The following is a 23247-nucleotide window of genomic DNA, read 5'->3' on the forward strand; positions in this document are numbered from 1 at the left end:
CCTTTCTCCAGATTGCTGAACCCTTCTAGATCCTGGAACAAGAACCCCGGCAAGATCCCCTGCTTCAAGGAACTCAGATTAGTTCCTGGGGAGAAGACAGGAAGGCACACAAATAATTGTAACCAAGTGTCATATACAACCGAAGTAGGAAATAATTAACTCTGTCTAGAGGAAGGCCGTGTAAATAATTAGCTCAGTCCACCACTTCTGACAAAACAGCTCAGGATGTATTGGTAAAATGGTAATTTATATATTCCATATAAGTAACAATTTATAACTTCTACATCACTGTAAAATGCACATGTATTTTCCCCGTTATTATCTCAAATAATGCTAAAAGAAGAAGTAAGATTGTTTTCTTTATTATTTAACCACAAAGTCCAATCCTAACTGATTGCATAAAGGACGCATGATGTTTAGTGCTTAAGTGCTATTAAATAATTGGTCCTGGCACACAGTGACTAGTCAAAAAGACATTTGTTGAATGAATGAATGAATGAATGAATGATTTATAAGAATCTTCTTGGATTATGTGGTTCCTTAATTTTTAATATATAACCTTCTGGACCTATGGAGTTTGGGGTTATTCCCTGCCAGTAGACCACGGGAGACTGTTTTGTTTCTGCATGTAACCACTGCAGCATCTAGAACTGTGTCTTGCTTAACACCAACAAACAACTACTAAGTTGCTGAATTTAACAAATGTTTACAAAGTAGAGGCCCGGGGCCCTTGGCCTGGCCTGCGGGGATCAGGCTGAACCCAGCTCTCTGACATCACCCAAGGGGTCCTGGATTGCGAGGGCGCAGGCCAGGCTGAGGGACCCCACCAGTGCACAATCGGGGCCAGCGAAGGACCACAAGAGGGCTCCAGGGCATGCCCAGCCCATCTTGCCCAGTCCCGATTGGCCAGACCCCAGCAGCAAGCTAACTTACCAGTCGGAGCGTTTGCTCCCTGGTGGTCAGTGAGCATCATAGTGACTGGTCGAACAATCTAACGGTCGGACACTTAGCATATTAGGCTTTCATTATATAAGATAGTATAAACCCTGAATATATAGAATAAGCAAACAAGTAATTATAGTTGTACATTAAAGCAAAAAAACTCGGTGCTATATATTGTGGTGAGCTGGCACGGCCATGGCATACTCAGCCCCAGGGCGCCTTATGTGCCATGCTACCTCAGCCAGGTTCAGTGACCCTGAGAGGGGGCGGTGAAGGATGGAGAAAAGACAGACAAGAGAAGAAAGCTGGGTCTGGGTGGACGCTTTCCTCTCTGATGGAGAGCAAGCGACAGCACCACGGACTACAAGCTGTGTCTTTATTTTATAGCCAGATTCCACTAGGCAATGTGAGGGCGTGGTCAAGATGTTTACAACAATCTCATGGGTTTTGAATCTACTCAATTACATGCACCTGAACTCTATCAAGCCAACATCACTCAGGCACATGGGGCCACGTGTTCGGACCATAGGATCAAGCTTACAACTATAGCTGTTGGCTATAATTGTGCTGGGAGGGCTCTGCCCTCCAAGCTGGGACTTGCACATGGCAATGAGAGGACTGTGCCCTCTCATTAGTCCAAGGCTTGAACCTGTCCAAACACTGTAGCCGCTCTCCACAATATATCTTAATATTTAAACCAGCACTGGCCAATCTATAATAATAAAAGCGTAATATGCTAATTAGACCGGACAGCTGAATGACCTTCCAGACGTCCTTCTGGACTACTTTCTGGACAAAGCCAGGGCTGCGAGAGCTAAGGCAGGCCACCACGACTGCAAGGGCCAAGCCTCTTGCACAATTTTCATGCATCAGGCCTCTAGTAGATATATAATGTAAGCCACATGTGTTAAACCTTAAGTTTTCTAGTAGCCACATTAAGAATGTAAAAGAAACAGGCAATTTTAATGGTAGCAATCTATTCAAAATTAATGCCACAATTTGGCTAACAGCTACCATATTATAGGACATTTCAGATTTAAATATAACCCAAAAAAAAAATGTAAGTCTAAAATTACAAGGTGGAGAAACCAAGATGGTGGCATAGGTAAACACCGGAGATTGCTGCCTCGCACAACAACTTCAAAAATACAACTATAAGATGGAACGGACATCATCCAGAACCACAGGAAGGCTGGCTGAGTGGAAATTCTACAACTAGAAGGAAAGAGAAAAGCATACTGAGACTCAGAGGAGGAGCAGTGCAGAAGTAAAATACAAAGGTGCGGAGGTGCGTGTGGAGCGGGCTGGAGGCTGAGGGCGCGGTTGTCTTTTTCAATCGGGAGGGAGTCTCAGGCTCTGAGCTCCAGTTCCGGGCGAGTCTCTGGGGACCCAGACTCAAACGGGAGAAGCGGGACTGTCTGGCATCGGTCGAAACTCGAGGGCAGCTTTCTCTCCGAGGTACTTGCAGCAGTTGCTGGGACACTGAGAGGCAGAGCCTCTGGGGACGGGACTGAGAGCAGCCATAACTGCTCGCTCCTGCCCGCCCCGTTGATCCCCTGGGACCCGCCCTGCCCAAGCCCTGCACAGAGGCATTTGCTGGATAGCCTCAGGCAAAGGCTAGATTAGCACCTCCCTAGAGGACAGAAGTTCTCCCACTGCAGACACAGCTGATTCTCAGAGCCAGTGGCCTGGAGGTCAAATCCCCCCCAGTGTTACCTACAACAATCAAGGCTTAACTACAACAAGACTGCGCACAAAGACCACTAAGGGGTGCACCAAGAAAGCATAAAAAATGTGGAGACAGAGAAACAGGACACAAATGACAGAAATGGAAGAAAGCAAAATGCTGGATATAGAGTTCAAAACCACATTTTTAAGGTCTCTCAAGAACTGTCTAGAAGCCACCAATAAGTTTAGTAAGGCCCTCGAAAAGACTGGTGAGACCGCTGATAAATATAGTGAGATCCTCAAGAAATCTAATGAGACCCTCAAGGTTGTGATAAAGGACCAACTAGAAATTAAGCATACACTGACTGAAATAAAGAATATTATACAGACTCCCAACAGCAGACCAGAGGAGCGCAAGAATCAAGTCAAAGATTTGTAATGCAAAGAAGCAAAAAACACCCAACCGGAAAAGCAAAATGAAAAAAGAATCCAAAAATACAAAGAAAGTGTAAGGAGCCTCTGGGACAGCTTCAAGCATACCAACATCCGAATTATAGGGATGCCAGAAGATGAGAGAGAGCAAGATATTGAAAACCTATTTGAAGAAATCATGACAGAAAACTTCCCCCACCTGGTGAAAGAAATAGACTTACAAGTCCAGGAAGCGCAGAGAACCCCAAACAATAGGAATCCAAAGAGGACCACACCAAGACACATCATAATTAAAATGCCAAGAGCAAAAGACAAAGAGAGAATCTTAAAAGCAGCAAGAGAAAGAAACTCAGTTACCTACAAGGGAACACCCATATGACTGTCAGCTGATTTCTCAACAGAAACTTTGCAGGCCAGAAGGGAGTGGCAAGAAATATTCAAAGTGATGAATACCAAGAACCTACAACCAAGATTACTTTACCCAGCAAAGCTATCATTCAGAATTGAAGGTCAGATAAAGAGCTTCACAGATAAGGAAAAGCTAAAGGAGTTCATCACCACCAAACCAGGATTATATGAAATGCTGAAAGGTATCCTTTTAAGAAGAGGAAGAAGAAAAAGGTAAAGATACAAATTATGAACAACAAATACACATCTACCAACAAGTGAATCTAAGAATCAAGTGAATAAATAATCTGATGAACAGAATGAACTGGTGATTATAATAGAATCAGGGACATAGAAAGGGAATGGACTGACTATTCTTGGGTGGGAAAGGGGTGTGGGGGATGCGGGAAGAGACTGGACAAAAATCGTGCACCTATGGATGAGGACAGTGGGTGGGGAGTGAGGGCGGAGGGTGGGGTGGGAACTGGGAGGAGGGAAGTTATGGGGGGGGAAAGAGGAACAAATGTAATAATCTGAGCAATAAAGATTTAATTAAAAAAAATAAAATAAAATTACAAGGTAACATAAACTGTTTTAGACAATGTCAAAATATTTTATCATAAACCAAGTGTAATTCAGTGTCATTTAAAAAACAGAATGAGAAGGCGTATGGGGAGAGGAACTAGTACTATGTGGTGGTCAGTTTCCTATAAAGCTTAACTGCATATAAAGATAATGCATCCATGTGTTATTTTCAAAAATGATGAATTATCATTCATTAGGTGAACTATCAAAATAAAGAAACCTCATGGGAGACTAAGCATTTCTTATTTTGCAACCTCTACCATGGAAGTGAGCTAAAACAGTTACTTCTTCAAAAATATACTGTACCAGATTTCCAAGCAAGATGGCAGTGTAGGTAAATGGGATACTCGCCTCCTCCAACAACCACATCAAAATTACAACTAAACTACAGAACAACTATCATTCAGACCTGCCTGAAATCTGGCTGAGTGGAAGTCCTACACCCAGGGAATTAAGCCACATGAAAACTGATAGAAGGAACAGAGAAGCAGAACAGGTTGGTCCTACACCCACGTGTGGTGGATAAATACTGGGAGGGGTATCTTGGCTACAGAGTTCTACCCAGCCCAAGGTTCCAGTGCTGGGAAGAAAGGTCCCCATAACTTTTGGCTGTAAAAACCAGAGGGGATTGTGGCTGAGTGACACAAAGGCTGCTGGAGTCCCAGGCAATTCCTCTTAAAGTGCCCATTAATGAACTTACTTGGACTTACTTCCTCTGAGCTCCAACATAGGGGCAGCAGCTTAAATGGCATCAGGGACATAAGGTGAGAAACTGAATTGTCTGGCATCGGGATGAGAAATGGGAGGCAGAGGGAGAGCAGCTTTCTCCCATACATAAGTGCTGGCAGAGGTCATTGTTCCTTTGATGAACCCTACCCCCACAGAGTCAACAGGTGGGCACCATATGTGAGAATCTATCAACTTGGCTCACACTGTTCATCCCATTTTGGTGATTCCCTGAAGCCCAGCCCCACTCAACTTTCAGGCCCATCCAACCTGTTTCCAGTGGCTTTTCCGTATTAATGACCTGTCTTGACTCATGCTTCAGATTTTCTAAAATTTCTCAAACAAACAGCGTCTGGCCCCTTACCTGTCACTAAGTGGCCCCAGGCCCAGCACTAGCAGCAGCTGCCCTTGTTTTATGCATTGGCCTCACTGAGCACTTCCAAGCCCAGTACAAGTAGCAGCCATCTGCAAAATTGATTTGTAGCTCATGTCGGATGGCCCTGGGCAGGACACAGGTGGCAGCTAACCTTACCCTGAGCCTCCTGGGAAGCCACAGAACCAGCGCACCCAGTGGACAGCTTCTGACCACTTTGTAGCACCACCACTCAGCCACCTGCATAAGTAACACACGCAAGAGGTGGACTCAGTGGGCCCCAGTGCTCTGTTGAAGTAAGTCCTGCTCTGTGGAGAAGACATCTGTATAGCTGATTCGCCAGGGTGGTCAGAAGTCAGTGGTTACAGCCATCCTTGCAGCTAATTGGTCTGGGAGTAAATCCCTCCCATTGATATGGCAACAGCAATCAAGGCTCAACTACAGAGTGATGTCAAAGGATTGGTGGCATGAGAGATCCCCTTAGCTTCCCACAATGAAACTTTAACAACTTAATAAACTATAACTCAACAAACACTTCCCTGCTCAATATAGAGGCACATTGAGAAACTCGTGCACTGAAGCATCTAAATGTGGGAAACAAGAATAAATCGGGAGGCAAGAAGGAAGGAAAGCTCAGATAATGGATGAAGCCCTGCAGCTAGGAGCTCATGGCTCAGTCTAGAGAGGAGAGGAAGCCAGCGGCACTTCCTTCAGCTAGGAGGAACAGAGGGTGTTGGTGGGCACTACAGCAGGTAAGTGGTGCAAACTGCAACTAAGCCAGCTTAGACAACTAGATAAGGACAGAGCACAAGGGTTCTTGGGTGGTGATTTCAGACAAAAAAAAAAATGGAGCCGCAGAGCCTTGCCACCACTAGGACTCCAAAACTCACCTTCATTGCCCTTGGTGTCAGATTGAGGAGTACATTATCTGTAAACCAAGAGCTACTGCAGCAGAAATGCTTTCTCCCTCTGTGATTGATACCTAGTTAAGAGGCATGGGGCAGGGGACCCCGCAGAGGTTTGGGGTGGTTATTATAGGGAGGGAAAAACAAACTCCAACCTAAGCAGCACAGCTATACTAATGGAAGCCTGATGGAAGCCGTGGAAGTCAACTCTGGGAGGTCACAGAGGTAAAAATCTTGTGATTGCAGCACCACTGCAATACTGGAAATACTGGAAGATACTAGGAAGACCTTCTCAGAAAAAGCAGCTAGAGAAGGGCCAATGATACATAGATGTCTAGACAGAGGAGACCAGCAAATACCATGAATAACAAACGGTAATGAGGAAGCTCAGAAAGAAAATGAAAAATTTCCAGAAAACAAACTGGTACACATGGGAATATGTCATATAAATGACAGAGATGTCAAGATTGCAATTCTGAAAATACTCAATGAGATGTGAGAAAATACAGGCAGGCAACTCAATGCAGTTAGAAAACAAATCAGAGATTTAAAATGGGGCAGAGTAAGTGGAAGCTACACTGACATTCTCCCAGGACCAAACTGGAAATACAACTGAAATACAGAAAAAAACACCCTGAAAAATCAACTGAAGACTAGCTGGAGAGAACCCTGATAACCAAGGACGGAAAGTGGAAACCACATAGAGACTACAGAGGCACAAAAGAGCTGGCAGGGTTCCCACAGACAAAAATTGAATTTCTGGAGAGTTATCTCAGCTGTGGGGGGTTCCCACTGAGAACTCTGGGATCTAAACCCTAAGCTGAGGCCCCCAACAGAGTGCACCAGAATTGAGAAAGGTGGCCACATGACACCTGACTGTGAAAAGCAGCAGGGTTGCTGTCTACCAACCAGAGATGGCTGGAAATGCAGGTGAGAGGAGTTAGCTTGACACACAAGCAGACAGGGGAGGAGTCCAGAGGAAAACAAAGGCAGGTGGAAAATAGGCAGGGGCAGACACAGAACTTTGAGCAAGCCTAACCACAGAAACCAACCATGCAGAAACAGCAGGGTGTTTTTAGACTCAGAGTAGGAGGTATGTGAATCTAGGGAGGGGCTGAAATGACTGTGTAGAAATAGGGAAAGTCCAGGTCCCTTGCTTGGCAAGAGTGACATGGGGAAAACAAAGGACAAGGAAGTAGCTGCCAATCTATATATATAAAAGCCTAAGCAACCATTACGACTGGTCGACTGGTTGCTATGACACACACTGACCACCAGGGGGCAGAGGCTCAATGCAGGAGCTACCCCCTGGTGGTCAGTGTGCTCCCACAGCCAACCTCCCACAGCCAGCCAACCTCCCGCGGTCCCCCCACCAGCCCGGCCAGCCCCAATTGGCCCTGATCAGGACTGGGCAAGAGGGCCCTATCGGCCCTGATCACCGGCCAAGCCAAGGGACCTCACCCATGCACGAATTTGTGTACCGGGCCCCTAGTAGATATATAAACCGCTAGACTAAAAGGCTTCAGTGGGTAACCCACTAAAGGGTCCTCTCCCCTTTTGGGAAGTCTTAATCTGCTTGCAATAAATTTTCACACTTTGCTTAAAAGCTTCTGGTCTGCAATTTTATCCTTCATTTTCATTAGACACAATACCAGGAAGAACTTCAGCTCACATTTCCGGATATCATGGGCATCCTCTTAAAGGGCCAATGCACAAAATCTCATGTGAAACCACTCACCATGAGCTCCAGCAGAGGGAGGGCAGAGTACACTGGAACTGTGTGAGCAGACCAGTGATGGGGGCTCTGGGTTGGAGCTTGGAGGGTAGATACCACATATTCCTGTTCTGAGTCATTCCCTCATGGTGCAGAGGGCATCTTTCACAGGCAGACCTGTCCTATCCAAGTGGTTTTTGCCATGGGAGAAGAGTTGCCATACACTATTGGAAAATCCCTTGCCCCTCCTGTAAAGTTTGTGAGGCATATTAAGAGACTGAGAATAAAAATTAGCTTCCAGGCAGAAGCAGCTGCTCGACCCTATTGGAAAACCTCTTGCCCCACCTGTGGATGATTGCCTTAGCAGGGCTCTCGAGGCTGTAAGAGCAGATTAGGGGACCTGAAAATTGGGTCAACGAATCAAAAGATAGGGTAGAAAAATGTCATGCAGAGAACAAAAAAGAAAAAAACAGTTACATAACAGGACAGCTTAAGGGAGCTGTGGGACAATGTGAAATCTAACAATGTTCACATAATAGGAGTGCCAGAAGGGAAAGAAAGAGAGCAATGGATAGAGAATATGTTTGAAAAAATAATAAGAGAAAACTTACCTAACCTGGTGAAGGAAAAAGTCAGAAGTCCAAGAGACACAGAGAGTCCCAAGCAAGAAGAACCCAAACAAGCTCCAACCTAGACACATCATAATTAAAGACGAAGAGAGACTCTTAAAGGCAGCAAGAGAAAAGCAAACTGTTACCTACAAAGGAGCTCCCATAAGGCTGTTAGCTAATTTGTCATCGGAAACTCTACAGGTTGGAAGAGAATGGCATGAAGTCCTCAAGGTAATGAAAAGCAAGGATCTGAACCCAAGATTACTATGTCCAGCAAGGCTATCATTCAAAATAGATGGTTAAATATCGAGCTTCCGAGACAAACAAAGGCTAAAGAAGTTTATCACCACCAAACTAGCAGTGCAAGAAATGCTAAAGGGCCCTAGCCGGTTTGGCTCACTGGATAGAGAGTCAGCCTGGGGACTGAAGAGTCCCAGGTTCGATTCCGGTCAAGGGCATGTACCTTGGTTGCAGGCACATCTCCAGTAGGGGGTGTGCAGGAGGCAGCTGATCGATGCTTCTCTCTCATCAATATTTCTAACTCTCTATCCCACTCCCTTCCTCTCTGTAAAAAAATCAATAAAATATATTTTTTAAAAAAAAGAAATGCTAAAGGGACTGCTGTAATGAAAAGAAGAAATAAAGAAACCTAAGCATACAGAATTAAAATGGCAATAAGTACCTATTGATAATAACCTTATATATAAATGGATTAAATGCTCAAATCAAAAGACATAGGATACCTGAATGGATATAAAAGAATGACCCAATTACATGGTGTCTATAAGAGACCCACCTCAGAATAAAAGACTCACACAGGATGAGAGTGAAGGGATGGAAAAAAAATTTCCATACAAATGTAAAAGAAAAAAAAATATCTGGAGTAGCAATACTCATACATACCTAACAAAATAGACTTCAAAATGAAGGCCATCACAAGAGACAACAGAGGTTACTACATAATACTACAGGGATCGATCCAACAAGAGGATATAACCCTGGTAAACATATATGCACCCAATATAGAAGCACATATATATATATAAAAAAACTTTTAGAGGACTGTAAGGGAGAGATTGACAACAATACAGTCATAGTACGGGACTTGAACACCCTGCTGACTTCATTGGATAAATCTTGCAGACAAAAATATTAACAAGGGAACAGTGACTCTAAAGGACACACTGAATCAGATGGATTTAATTGACTTTTATGTAACATTTCACCCAAAGCTACAGAATATACATTCTGCTCAAGTGCACATGGGTCATTCTCAAAGATGGACCACAAAATAAGTCTCTACAAGTTCAAGAAGACTGAGATAATATTAAACATCTTCTCAGATCACAATGGAATGAAATTAGAAATCAACTACAATAAAAACACCCAAAAACATTCAAACACATGGAGACTAAATAGCATGTTATTAAACAATGAATGGGCTACCAACAAGGTCAAGAAAGAAACCAAAAACTTCCTGGAATCAAACAAAAATGAACACAAGACAACCCCAAATCTCTGGGACACAACAAAAGCCGTCGTGAGAGAAAAGATCATAGCACTACAGGCCTACCTCAAAAGAAAAGAAAAGAAAGAAAGAAAAGAAAAGAAAAGAAAGAAAAGAAAAGAAAAGAAAAGAAAAGAAAAGAAAGAAGAGAGAGAGAGAAAGAGAGAAAGGAAGGAAGGAAGGGAGGGAGGGAGGGAGGGAGGGAGGGAGGGAGGGAGGAAGGAAGGAAGGAAGGAAGGAAGGAAGAAAGAAAGAAAGAAAGAAAGAAAGAAAGAAAGAAAGAAAGAAAGAAAGAAAGAAGAAGAAAGAAAGAAAGAAAGGGAAAGAAAAGAGAAGAGAAAGAAAAATTCATAATAAACTAACCCTACAACTTAAAGAATTAGAAAGAGAACAACAACAAAAAACCAAAGTAGAAAGAAGAAAAAAATAAAGATTGGAGCAGAAATAAATGACATAGAGATTAAAAAAAACAATAAGAAAGATTAATAAAACCAAGAGCTGATTCTTTGAAAAGATAAAGAAGTCTGATGAACCCTTAGCCAGACTCATCAAGAAACAAAGAGAGTGGACCCAAATAAATAAAATCAGAAACAAAAGCAAAAAAGTAAGAACTGACACCACAGAACTACACAAAGGATTGTCAGAAAATACTATGAACAACTATATGCCAACAAGCTAGAAAATGTGTATGAAATGGACAAACTCCTAAAAAAAAATACAATCTACCAAAACTGAATCAAGAAGAATCAGAACACATGAACAAGCCAATAACAACTGATGAAATAGAAGCAATAATCAAAAAATTCCCAGCAGCCCAGCTGGCATGGCTCAATGGTTGAGCATCAACCTATGAACCAGTAGGTCACGGTTCAATTCCTGGTAAGGGCACATGCCCGGGTTGCAGGCTCAATCCCCAGTAGGAGGAGGCAGCCAATCAGTAATTCGCTCTCATCATTGATGTTTCTATCTCTCCATCTCCCTTCCTCTCTGAAATCAATAAAAATATATTTTTTCTTAAGAAAAAAAAAAGCTCCCAGCAAACAAAAGCCCTGGTCCGGAGGGCTTCACAGGGGAGTTTTATCAAACATTCAAAGAAGAACTAACACCTATAACTCCTCAAACTATTCAAAAAAAAAAAAAATCACAAAGGAAGGAACACTTCTGAGCTCTTTTTATGAGGCCAACATTTATTCTAATTCCAAAACCTGATAAAGGCACTATAGAGAAAGAGAATTACGGGCTAATATCCCTGATGAACAGAGATGCTAAAATTCTGAACAAAATATTAGCAAATTGGATCCAGTAATATATCAAAAAGATCATACACCATGATCAAGTGGGATTTATTCCAGGGATGCAAGGCTGGTACAATATCTGCAACTCAACAAATGTAATACATCACATAAACAAATTGAAAGACAAAAATCACATGAACATATCAATAGACACAGAAAGAGCATTTGACAAAATCCAATACCCATTTTGATAAAAACTCTCACCACAGTGGGAATAGAGGGAGCATAACTCAACATGACAACGGCCACATATGACAAACCTATAGCAAATATCATAATCAATTGGCAAAAACAAAAACCCTAAGAACAGGAACAAGATAGGAGGAATGTCGGCTTTCACCACTCTTATTCAACATACTAATGGAACTCTAGCTAGAGCGATCAGATAAGAAGAAATACAAGGCATCCAAATTGGAAAGGAGGAAGTAAAACTCTCATTATTTGCAGATGACATATTGTACATAGAAAAACCCTAAAGATTCCAACAAAAAACTACTAAATTTAATAAATGAATTTGGCAGTATAGCACAATACAACACCCAAAAATCAATGGCTTTTTTTAATACACCAAGAATGAATTCTCAGAAAGAAAAACTAAACAAACAATATCATTTACCATTGCAACAAAAAAATAAAAAAGCTTAGGAATGAACTTAACCAAATGGGTGAAAGACCTATTATACTCAGAAAACTACAGGATGCTAAAAAAAAGAGATAGAGGAAGAAATAAACAAGTGGAAGATTATATCATGTTCACGGATTGGTAGAATCAACATCGTTAAAATGTCCATACTACTTACCCAATGCAACCTACAGATTCAATGTAATCCCTATTAAAATATCAACAGCATATTTCACAGAGCTGGAACAAATACTCCAAAAATTTAAATGGAACCAAAAAAAACCCCAAATAGCTGCTGCAATCTTAAGAAGAACAAAGTGGGAGGGATCACAATAGCAGATGTGAAATTATACTACAAAGCCACTGTAATCAAACAGCTTGGTACTGGCACAAGAATAGGCATATAGACCAATGGAACAGAACAGAGACCCCAGAAGTTGACCCATGCCATTATGCTCAATTAATATTTGGCAAAAGGAGGCAAGAGCATACAATGGAGTCAAGATACTCTCTTCAATAAATTGTGCTGGGAAAATTGGACAGATACATGCAAAAAAATGAAACTAGACCACAAACTTACTCCATAAGTAAGAATAAACTCAAAATGGATAAAAGACTTCAATGTAAGTCATGAAACCATAAAAATCCTAGAAGAAACCAAGGCAGCAAAATTTCAGACATCTCTCATAGCAATATGTTTACATTTACATCTCCTAGGGCCGTGGTCGGCAAACTAAGGCTCGCGAGCCACATGCAGCTCTTTGGCCCCTTGAGTGTGGCTCTTCCTAAGCCTTAGGAGTACCCTAATTAAGTTAATAACAATATACCTACCTACATAGTTTAAGTTTAAAAACTTTGGCTCTCAAAAGAAATTTCTATCGTTGTACTGTTAATATTTGGCTCTGTTGACTAATGAGTTTGCCAACCACTGTCCTAGGGCAAAGAAAACTATGGAGAAAATAAACAAATGGGACTACATCAAAATGAGAAGCTTCTGCACAGCAAAAGAAACCATCAACAAACAAGGGAGCCCACTATATGGGAGAACATATTTGGCAATGATACATCTGATAAAGGATTAATATCCAAAATATACAAGAAACTCATACAACTTAAAAGGAAGACAAACAATCCAATTAAAAAATGGGCAAGGACCTAAATAGATACTTCTCCAAAGCAGACATATAGCTGGCAAAGAGACATAAGAAAAAATGCTCAAAGTCACTGATCACCAGAGATGCAAATTAAAACAACAATGAGGTGCCACCTCACACCTGTCAGAATGGCTATCATCAACAAATGAACAAAAGGCAAGTGCTGGCAAGCATATAGAGAAAAAGGAACCCTAGTACACTGCTGGTGAGAATGCAGACTGGTGCAGCCAATATGGAAAACAGTATGGAGTTTCCTCAAAAAATTATAAATGGAACTGACATTTGACCCAGTGATCCCACTTAGAGGAATATATCCTAAGAAACCCGAAACACCAATCAGAAAGAATGTATGCACCCCTATGTTCATAGCAGCGCAATTTACAATAGCTAAGATCTGGAGAGAGCCCAAGTGCCCATCAGTAGATGAGTAGATAAAAAAACCTGTGATACATTTATACCATAGAATACTATGCAGTAGTAAAAAAGAAGAACCTCTTACCCTTTGAGACAGCATAGAGAGACCTAGAGAATATCATGCTAAGAGAAATAAATCAGCCAGAGAAAGAGAAGTATCACATGATCTCACTCACATGTGGAATCTAATTAACAAAATAAACTGATGTAAGAAGTGGATCCAGAGACATGGAAACATGGAACAGAGTGCAGAATCTCGGAGAGAAGGCAGGGTGGGTGGAGGTAATGAACCAAAGACCTTGGATGCATTTATGCATAACCCATGGACACAGACAATAGGGTGATAAAGGCCTGAGGCGGGGGTGAGCTGGAGGGGGTCAACAAGAGGAAAAAAGGGACATATGTAATATTGTCAACAATAAAGATTTTAAAAAATAATAACAAGCAGAGGACCTGAACAGGCATCTCTCTCAAAAAGACATACAAAGATGTTCAACCTCACTAGCAATTAGGGAAGTGCAAAAAACAAAAGTACAATGAGCACTAGCCAGTTTGGCTCTGTTAGACCATTGGCCTTTGCACTGAAGGGTTCCAGGTTCTATTCTGGTCAAGGGCACATACCTAGGTTGCAGGCTCAATCCCCGGTCCCAGTAGGGGTCCATGTGGGAGGCAACCAATCCATGTGTCTCTCTCACATAGATGTTTCTCTCTCTCTGTGTCTGTCTCTCCCCATCCCTTCCACTCTCTAAAAAAAAAAATCAATGGAAAAGTATCCTTGGGTGAGGATTAACAACAACAAAAAAAACTATAACAATACCCATCTCACACCTTTCAGAGTGGCTATTATCAACAAGAAAAAATATAACAAGTGTTGAAGAGGTTGTGGAAAAAAGGGAACCCTCATTCACTGCCGGTGGATATGCAGACTGGTACAGCCACTATGGAAAAGAGTGTGGCGATCCCTCAAAAAATTAAGAATAGAGCCACCATATGACCCAGCAATCCCTCTCCTGGGTATATATCTGAAAAACTGGAAAACATGTATTCACAAAAATATATGTACCCATAAGTTCATTGTAGCATTATTCACAGTGGCTAAGACAGGGAGACAACTAAAGTATCCTGAGATAGAGGACTGGATAAAGAAGATGTGGTACATCATCTGGCCTGTGTGCCTCAGAGGTTGAGCATCCACACATGAACCAGGCAGTTGCAGGTTCAATTCCTGGTCAGGACACATGCATGGGTTGTGGGTTCAATCCCCAGTGGGTTGGTGCAGGAGGCAGCCAATCAATGATTCTCTCTCATCATTCTATCCTTTGATCCCTCTCCCTTCCTCTCTCTGAAATCAATAAAAACATATTTTTAAAGCATTAAAAAGATGTGGTACATATATACAATGGAATACTACTCAGCCATAAGTCGAAATACTGCCATTTGCAACAACATGGATGGACCTTGAGAATATTTGGCTAAATGAAAAAGCTAAGAACCATATGATTTCACTCACAAGTGGGTGAAATGCATGGTCACAAAGAGCAGTGTGGTGGCTGCCAGAAAGAAGTTCAAGGATAGGGGTAAAGGGAGCCTAATATATGGTGACAGAAGATGATTTGACTTTGGGTCAGGAGTATACAGTGCAATATGCAGTTCTTGTAACATAGAAATACATGATCCTATTGACCAATGTCACCCCAATATTTTTTTTTAAAATAAAAGGCTCAACTGTAAGAGGCAGGTGTATACAGCCCATGGGAGAGGGAGCAGACCTTGAGTGCATGGCTTTGGTGGTCAGGGAGGCTGTGCCACTGTACCCATTAGGCTACTCCACCAAACCTGGGAGATGTAGCAATTCTACCTAATATATAGAAACAAACACAGGAAGGCTGCAAAAATGAAGAGACAATGAAACATGTCCCAAATGAAAGAACAGAACAAAACTCCAGAAAATGAACTAAACAAAATGGAGATAAGCAATCTACTAGATGCAGGGGTCAAAAAACTGATTATAAGGATGCTCAATAAACTTAGTGAGAACTTCAACAGTATAAAATAGGGATCAGTAAGAAACGAAGGGTACACTAATTGAATTAAAGAATAATTTACAGGGAATTGACAGAATAAATGAAGCAGAGAATCAAATCAGCGATTTGGAATATAATAAAGCAAAAAACACACAATCAGAACAGCAAAAAGAAAAAAAAAAAGAACAGCAAAAAGAATCTAAAAAATGACAATAGTGTAAGGACAACTGGGACAATTTCAATGTTCCAACATTTGCATCATGGAGGTGCCAAAATAACACAGCCAAGATGGAACACAAGAGGGCACTCAGTCCTGAGAAGGGACTATCAGTCAAGGCTCCCTGGAGGAGGTGATACAAAAAACTAAGACCCTAAGGGGCTAAGCAGGTAAAATTAGAGAAAGAAGGGTATTCCAGTAGAGGGGAAAAAATGCTCAGTAATAAGAACATAGGCTGCTATAGAAAGTCTAACAGACTCTACATCGCTAAAGAAGAGGGGGGCAGTAATTGGAGGTGAAGCTGAAAGGGAAGATAAAGTCAAAGAACAAACTAAGGAGTTTGAATTTTGTACTGAAGGCAATGAGATAATGAAGGATTTTAAGTAGAGGGGAGAAAGTAAAACATGTTTTTTAGACATTAATTCTATTGTGTTTTTCCCTGTTTAAAACATTCCAATGGTTATTCATTTCACTTAAAACAGAACCCTCTGCCTACATCTCCCTACATCCTTAATACCACCCCCTCTTTGCTCTTTATGTTCGATTCTTTTTCCTATTCCATCAAAAGTAGGCTCACTCCCATGTAGAAGCCTTTGTACTTCCTATTCCATCTCAGACACTTCTCCCAGTTGCAAATGACTGGCTTCTTCTTACCATCCAGATCTCCTCTAGTGGCTAATACTGTTGCTCCCCAGACACTTATCTCCCTCCCACTGTATCATTTAATATTTTAATAGCAACTATCACTATCTGAAAATACGAAGGCCCCTCAAATTGATATCTGAGTGGAACCAGCCAGTGTTCTGATAGAACAGTGGTTTTCAACCTTCCTAATGCCGCGACCCTTTAATACAGTTCCTCATGTTGTGGTGACCCCCAATTTCATTGTTACAAATTGAACATAATTAAAGCATAGTGATTAATCACAAAAACAGTATGTAATTATATGTGTTTTCCGATGGTCTTTGGCGACCCCAGTGAAAGGGTCGTTTGACCCCCAAAGGGGTCGCGACCCATAGGTTGAGAACCGCTGTGATAGAAGGAACAGCAAGTGCAAAGGACTGAATGCAGGAATGAAGGACTAATATGCAAATGGTTGTCACACCCTTGCGCCGGATGACCTGAGGCCACGCCCCCCACCCCAGTGCCAGGGGACCTGAGGCCGAGCCGGGACACCTGAGGCCACGCCCCCCGCTGGGCAGGGCTTGATGGGGGACCTGAGGCTGCGCCCCTGCCCTGCGGGGCTTGACGGGGTTGGGGCCGGCCGGGTCTTGGTCTCACGCAATTTTGAGGTACACGCGGGTGTGCGGGGACTTGACTCTGGGTCCCACGGTGTGCCCCAGACTCTGACAGAAGGGAGATTTTCATATATATTTTACTAATTTTCTTTCATCTCTGACACTTCTATTACAGAGAAAGGGCAAATAGCAATATTAAAATATTTCCTCTAATTAATTCCCTTTTAATGTGCACAAATTTCATGCACCAGGCCACTAGTCCTACATAATAAAATCCTAATATGCTAAGTGTCTGACCATTAGACCATCTGACCAGTGGCTATGATGCGCACTGACCACCAGGGGGCAGACGCTCCAACCAGTAGGTTAGCTTGCTGCTGTGGTCCAGCCACTCGGGACTGGGTGAGATGGGCTGGATACGTCCTGGAGCCCTCCCGCAGTCCATCCCTGGCCCCAACTGGCCCCAATCGGGACTGGGCGAGATGGACCAGACATGCCCTGGAGCCCTCCCGTGGTACCTCCCTGGCCGGCCAACCTCCCACAGTCCCTCCCTGGCCAGCCAGCCCAAATAGGCCCGTTTGGGACTGGGCGAGATGGGCCGGACATGCCCTGAAGCCTTCCCACGGTCCATCCCCAGCCCCAATTATGCACCGGTGGGGTCCCTCGGCCTGGCCTGCATCCTTTCACAATCCAGAACCACTCAGGGGATGTCAAAGAGTCGGTTTCGGCCCAATCCCCGCAGGCCAGGCCGAAAGACCCCACCAGTGCAAGAATCCGTGCACCAAGCCTCTAGTGTTATATAATCTACTAGAAGCCTGGTGCACAAAATTCATGCACGGGTAGGGTCCCTAAGCCTGGCCGGCAATCAGGACCAATCTGTGGGGTGACCAGCAGGGTGACTGGGGGCCCCCGCTCGCACCTGCCTTGGCTGGCCTGGCGCTGCCCGCTCACCGGCCCCGCCCCCCGTTACCGATCAGGGCCTGCGGGCTGGGGGAAGCTCCTGAGTTGAGCGTCTGCCCCTGGTGGTCAGTGCTCATCATAACAACAGGTTGTTCCACCAGTCGTTCCACCCTTCTGTTGTCCATTTGCATATTAGGGTTTTATATAGACAATATGACTTAATTATAAAAATCACTTTGATTGCTGAGTGGGAAATCCATTGTAAGTGGGTAAAAATGGAATGGAGAGATAAACTGAGAGGTTATTGTAGTAGTCAAAATAAGAAATTATGGTGGTAGCGATGGAGATGAGAAGTGTATTTTAAAGGAAGTGTTGACAAGGCTTGTTGATGGATTATTAGGGATAAGGGATAGAATCCAGGATAACTCTTAGGCTTCAGTGGTGTTACATTTACAATAACCTGGGGCAAGGAACAGCAAATCAGGAGATCTGCTTTAGATATATTAATTTTCATTTCTGGGTGTAGATGTTCAGTAAGCAACCTAATTTATATCTCTGGGCTAGAGATATAAATTTGGGAGTTATCAGCATATAGATGATATATAAAGCCATGAGACTAGATAAGAGTTACTCATGAAGAAAGAAGAGAACCTAGGATGTAGCCCAAAAGCACATAGGGAGTGAAGAATCATTCTCAGATTTCTGATTTGGGAAAATGAGTGTATGATATAACTTACTGGAATATTCCTACCTCAGTGAATGAGAGGAATTTTTTTTAAAAAGGCTTGGGGAGGTTGGGATATGAGGAGAATTTGTATTGAATATGTTATGTCTTAACTGTATACAGGACACTCAGTTAAAACTGGCAGTACCAGGTGTACTGGTTAATAAGGCGGATGTTTTTCAACAGATGGAGTTACACATATGTTGATATATATGCAATCTGATATGTATGCTATTTTGTTGTATTGACAGCAAACTTCAAAACTTCATATGTCAAGATACTTTTACGCTTAAAAATGTCGAATTTCGTGCCAAAAAAAGAGCAGGTGCGGGAAGTTTTAATTCATTACTTTATTTTGAAGAAAAGTGCTGCTGAAAGTTATTGTATACTGCGGGAAGCTTATGGTGAACATGCTCCATCTCAAGATACTTGTAAACGCTGGTTTAAACGCTTTAAAAGTGATGATTTCAATGTGAAAAACAAAGAACATCCAGGTCAACCAAAAAAGTTTGAAGACCAACAATTACAAGCATTATTGGATGAAGATGCGTGTCAAACTCAAAAACAACTTGCAGAAAGATTAAAGGTTGCTCAGAAAACAATTTCCAATCCTTTACCAGCAACGGTATAGATTTTAAAGGAAGGAAAATGGGTGCCACATCTACTGAACAAAAGACAAATGGAAAACCGAAAAGTCATCAGTAAAATGTTGCTTCAATGGCACAAAAAGAAAGTCTTTTTTGCATCGAATTGTGACTGGCGATGAAAAGTGGATTTTGAGAATCCCAAATGCACAAAATCATGGGCGGATCCAGGTCAACCATCAACATCGACTGCAAGGCCAAATCGCTTTGGAAAGAAGACAATGCTCTGCATTTGGTAGGATCAAGAAGATGTGGTATATTATGAGCTTCTAAAACCAGGTGAAACCGTTAATACTGATTGTTACCGACAACAAATAATCAATTTGAACCACACTTTGATCATGAAATGACCAGAATGTGCCAGAAGACACGGCAAAGTAATTTTGCTTCATGATGACTCACCATCACACACTTCAAAACCAGTTAAAGACACGTTAAAAGATCTTGCCTGGGGAGTATTAATCCACCAACCGTATTCACCAGATCTTATTCCTTCAGATTACCACTTGTTCTGATCGATGGCACATGCACTTTCTGAGCAGCACTTCAAAACGTAAAAAGAAGTGGAAATTTGGTCTCTGAATGGTTTGCCTCAAAACAAGAAAAGTTCTATTGGGACGGTATCCACAAATTGCCTGAAAGATGGGGCAAATGTATAGCTAGCGATGGACATTAAATAAATGTCTTTGATGTTAATTTACATGAATAAAGTAATTTTGATGTTTCTCTTGAAATTATCATGTTTTCTTTGATTATGAAATCCACATTATTAACCGGTACACCTGGTATACAGTTGTACATGTAGCTCTATTGTAGCTAGATATGGTTTGGCTGGAGAAGAGATGAGATAACCCAGAAAGACCATGCAGAGAAAGAGTGCTAACAGAAAAAACAGTGTAACAAAATCTATCCCGAAGAGATACAGGAATATGAGCCTACACATTAGAACTGTGACATCTCATTTTTTTCAAAAATTGAATTGCAAGTCAAAGAAAAACAAACATTGGAGAAAAGGCCTTAAAGACTTGAATCTGAAAGGGCTCTGATAACTGCTATCTCCTTGCCTTTGGTTCATAAACTTCTGTAACTCCATTTCTTAATAGTGATAATATTTTCCATGTTCTATATCATGAAGATACTGTGAGATTGAATAAGCTTGAATGAAGCAGTTGCAATGAAAAATTCATGACAATTACAAACTACTATTAGACAATTCTTTGTGGGTCTGTTTTTTCTATTCATTCTTTTAGAATGGCTACAAGTTAATGAAATGAAAGGTAACTGTTGATCAACGCACTTCCCATTCAAATACCAACAGCATATTTCACAGACCTAGAACGAACTCTCCAAAAATTCATCTGGAATAAAAAAAAGACCCAGAATAGCTGCAGCAATCCTGAGAAAGAAGAACAAAGTAGGTGGGATCTCAATACCAGATATCAAGCTGTATTACAAAGCCACTGTTCTCAAAACTGCCTGGAACTGGCACAAGAACAGACATATAGATCAATGGAATAGAATTGAGAACCCAGAAATAGACCCAAACCACTATGCTCAACTAATATTTGACAAAGGAGGCAAGAACATACAATGAAGTCAAGACAGTCTCTTCAATAAATGGTGTTGGGAAAATTGGACAGAGACATACAAAAAAATGAAACTAGACCACCAACTTACACCATACACAAAAAAAAACTCAAAATGGATAAAGGACTTAAATGTAAGACGGGAAACCATAAAAATACTAGAGGAATCCAAAGGCAACAAAATCTCAGACATATGCCAAAGCAATTTCTTCACTGATACAGCTCCTAGGGCACTGTAAACTAAAGAGAAAATAAACAAATAGGACTACATCAAAATAAAAAGCTTCTGCACAGCAAAAGAAACCATCAACAAAACAACAAGAAAGCCCACTGCATGGGAGAACATAGTCGCCAACGTTATCACTGATAAGGGTTTAATCTCCAACATTTATAGGGAACTCATATAACTTAACAAAAGGAAGATAAACAATCCAATCAAAAAATGGGCAAAGGACCTAAATAGACACTTTTCAAAAGAGGACATTCAGAAAGCCAAGAGACATATGAAAACATGCTCAAAGTCACTAATCATCCGAGATGCAAATCAAAACAACAATGACGTATCATCTCACACCTGTCAGAATGGCTATCATCAACAAATCAACAAACGACAAGTGCTGGAGAGGATGCGGAGAAAAGGGAACACTCATGCACTGCTGGTGGGAATGCAGACTGGTGCAGCCACTGTGGAAGACAGTATGGAGTTTCCTCAAAAAACTACAAATGGAACCCCCATTTGACCCAGTGATCCCACTTCTAGGAATATATCCCAAGAAACAAGAAACACCAATCAGAAAGGATATATGCATCCCTATGTTCACAGCAGCACAATTTACCATAGCGAAGATCTGGAAACAGCCTAAGTGCCCATCAGTAGATGAATGGATTAGAAAACTGTGGTACATCTACACAATGGAATACTATGCTGCTATAAAAAAGAAGGAATTCTTACCATTTGCAACAGCATGGATGGAACTGGAGAGCATTATGCTAAGTGAAATAAGCCAGTCAATGAAAAACACCACATGATTTCACTCATTTATGGATAATAAAGACCATTATAAACTGGTGAACAAAAATAGATACAGAGGTAGAGCAGCATGGAACAGACTGTCAAACTACAACGGGAAGGCCGGGGAGGGTTGGGGGGCGGAAGGGGGGGTAAGAGGTCAACCGAAGGACTTGTATACCTGCATATAAGCATAACCAATGGACATAAGACACTGGGGGGTAAGGGAGGCCAGGGAATTGTCGGGGGGGGGGAGGTTGGTTGGGGGGGGGAGAAGACATATGTAATACTCTTTGTAATACTTTAAGCAATAAAAAAAAAAGAAAGGTAACTGTTGATGAAAGAGACTATAAATAAATCTAAGATATTTTTACTAACACATAGAGGTAAAGATATGAGGAAAGAGAAGTATTAACAAGCTATTTCTATATTAAAGCAAAACATTATTGAGAAAAAACATAAAAGCTTAGCATTGAGCCTGAATAATGAATCTATACATCACCTTCCCAAAATGAGCACTTGTATTCTTCTTTTAGAAAGGCATATGTTAGTTTATAAAATATTAATACCAATATGCCCTCAGTACTCATGCAAAGTGAAAAAATTCACATGCACAAAAATAGGATGATTCTGTCAGGACAAGTATAGCCCCTTCATTTATCCTCTTCTATATATATAAAAGGCTAATATGCAAAGTGTCGTCCCCCCCTCCCCCTCGAGTTTGACCCTGAGACCAGGAGTTCGATCCTCTCTATGATGTGTGCTGACCACCAGGAGGTGGTGCATAATGAAGGAAGGCCCCCATCAGCCCTGATCTCCAGCCAGGCTTAGGAACCCTACCTGTGCACACATTTCATGCACCAGGCCTCTAGTCCTATATAATAAAGAGCTAATATGCTAACTAGACCAAACAGCAGAACAACAGGCCGAAGGACCTTTTGGATGAAGCCAGGAGGGGACAGGAAGGGAGGGGAGGGAAAGGAAGGGAAGAGGAAAGGGGAAAGGGGAGAGGGGGGAGGGGGGAGGGAGGAGAAGGAAGAAGAAAAGAAAACACAAGACAAGGTAAGACAAGACAAGACAAGACGAACACAGGAAAGTCCTGCCTCCTAGTGCTGTGGGAAAGGTGGACAAAAATCTGCCCCTCTTCCGGGACGACTGGTTTATATTTTACTCTTAGGTTTTCAGAAAACAAGCTTTTGCAACTGAAACTATATTAAATTATCTTCAACTTCCGGCAACATCCTGTGCACTTCGTGAACGCCATGCCCGACCCGGACTCTCTGACTGAAATAAGGGATTGGGGCCGGTGGTCCAAGCGAAAGGGGTCCCATCCTCAGAATGGCCTACGGTTTCGCTTCGAAGAAGGAATCGAACTGTCTTTCCTAGCAATTAGCCTTCCTTGCACAGAATCAGAACTAATGATTTTTCTCCCATGGATAGTTCTGAGTCAAAATGTGGAGCTAAAAACCCCATTCCTCCACGAGCCATCATAAATCCTAGAGACTGGGGCAGTCCCTCACGTAAGGGAAGAAGCAGGTGAGCGCAGCCAGCGACGGGAAGTGAGCAGGGG

General features: G+C 42.0%; 1 protein-coding gene across 5 annotated transcripts in view; it reads right to left on the minus strand.

Moving 5' to 3' along the window:
* ATR (ATR serine/threonine kinase) overlaps window positions 1-23247 on the minus strand; it is a 191703-nt gene that overhangs the window by 168102 nt on the left and 354 nt on the right. The gene's annotated exons all lie outside the window — the stretch shown is intronic.

Source organism: Myotis myotis, unplaced genomic scaffold, assembly GCF_014108235.1.
Source record: "Myotis myotis isolate mMyoMyo1 unplaced genomic scaffold, mMyoMyo1.p scaffold_m19_p_2, whole genome shotgun sequence".
In the NCBI taxonomy this organism is placed as follows: Eukaryota; Metazoa; Chordata; class Mammalia; order Chiroptera; family Vespertilionidae; genus Myotis; species Myotis myotis.